This window comes from Ctenocephalides felis, unplaced genomic scaffold (assembly GCF_003426905.1).
Source record: "Ctenocephalides felis isolate EL2017-DRISC unplaced genomic scaffold, ASM342690v1 CF-g0.4_SCAFFOLD_01604, whole genome shotgun sequence".
NCBI classification, from domain to species: Eukaryota; Metazoa; Arthropoda; class Insecta; order Siphonaptera; family Pulicidae; genus Ctenocephalides; species Ctenocephalides felis.
In genome coordinates, this window is record NW_020537758.1 from 42,371,878 (window position 1) to 42,373,913 (window position 2,036).

Here is a 2,036-nt window from a genome sequence, read left to right on the forward strand (position 1 = left end):
TAGTAATTATTAGCAAATGTTATTCTTTGCTTCATGTCAATGGATTATTAGAAGAAAATTGGAATGGGTTAATACAGAAAATGTGATGTGTGTCGTATTGCCTTAATTAAAATTTCCAGAATATAAGACAAATATGAAATTCATTACAATCCATAAAATGTTCTAAGTTCGATGCTTGCCTCGAACACCCTGATCCTGATGTCAAGCTGCAGTGACATCGGTTTTCACTTGGATATAGCAACATGTTTCCAAGAAAATAGCCTTTACCAAACTTTGTTGCATCATTAAAAAATTCATCAGTATTACAGAAATATAAATATAACAACTATTTGGGTTGTCATCTATAAAATTATATACCTAGTAGACGCCGTTGGGTGTTACTACTATTTTCTAGTTTATATTGTAAGATATTTATAGTTAGCAGTCTCTACTTATTGTTAATAAAAAACAGATTGCAGAATTAAATTAAATAGAAAAAAAAATAGGAAGTTATCTAGGAGAGAAATACGAAATAGCATCATACCATCCAAACACTCTAATAAAAGACCTGCTAAAACAAGTTCCTATGAAAAGTTTAAAAAGAAAGTGGCCGGAAGATTAAATAAATTAACAATCAATATATTTATGTAAGGAAATTCCCCACTGGGGCCTGTACCTGTCAGCAAATAACCTCATTGAACCCAAGGTTCAATTTGGTTATAAGATAAATAAAAAAAAAAAAAAAAATATATAAAATGCCACGTTCAAGATAATATCTCATTAATTTCTCGTTAAGTTCTGGTTGCTGTTGAACATATCAAAAATAATAATAAATATAGTAAACTAATAATAATATTAAACATTAAAGATTAAACATCACAAATATTCGAAAATAAAAATTTGAATAACAAAGGTGAAAATGTGCCTCATTTGTAAAAATCTATGATTATAAATTATGACGATATAAAATCGAACCCACTATATTTAACATTTCATAACAAATATTTATTATATATGGTTAAAACATGTTTAAAACGTTCTTTTCTGAGCGCAAAAAAGGCACATTCAATTTATCCTATTAATTATTTTATTTATTTTCTTTCTTTGAAAATATTTTTATTAGATTACTATCAGCAGAAAATAGACATTTAAAACAAATTATTCTTTTCTATTATTTTTGATAAAATATATATCCTCATTCACAAGAGTATATTTTTCTAAAGAACAAGATGCTTTTAATAACATTTTAATTGCTGAAGAAGATTAATTATTATTACAATTACAAATTAAAATAACATCATCAGGATTTCTCAATATTTTCAAGTTAGATTTTCTAGTGTATTTTATTTTATTTTAGTTAATTAGTTTGAATTTATTTCATAATTTAATGTCACATTGTTGGGCGGTAGTTAGTTAAAATTCCATCATCAAGATTTCTCAATATTTTCAAGCTAGATTTTTTCAATTAAAGATATTCTTGAAATAATAAGTGTATTTTATTTTATTTTAGTTAATTAGTTTGATTTTTTTAATAATTCAATGTCACATTGGTGATTGGCAGTTAGTTCGTTATAGTTGGATTGGGAATCAATTAAAATATTTTAATAAAAGAATAAATTAAATTTAAGTGAATTATTCAAATTGGATGTTTAATATTTCGATAAAAACATATAATTTAAAAAAAGCCTATATATAAGAAATGATTTCAAAGATATTTATGATATATTCACGACTTAACATTGATTGATATTTCAAAATCCATTATTATTACTAAAAATCTAATTGAAATTATAGTTTATCACTTCACTTAGCTCATATTTTTCAAACATTTAATTTAAATATTTATTTTTAAATATAATTTCCTTTGCAGTTAAAGTTATAATAACCACCAGTTAAAGAAAAATGATAAAAACAGTTTCAAATTCCTTTGCAAACATACCACTACCAGTACCAATTATAAAATCTGAATGAAGATAAATGATTTTATGAAATATATTTTATTTTAATAACACCATTGCATTTAGTGGAACATTTTCTTGTTTATTTAATTCTTTTTC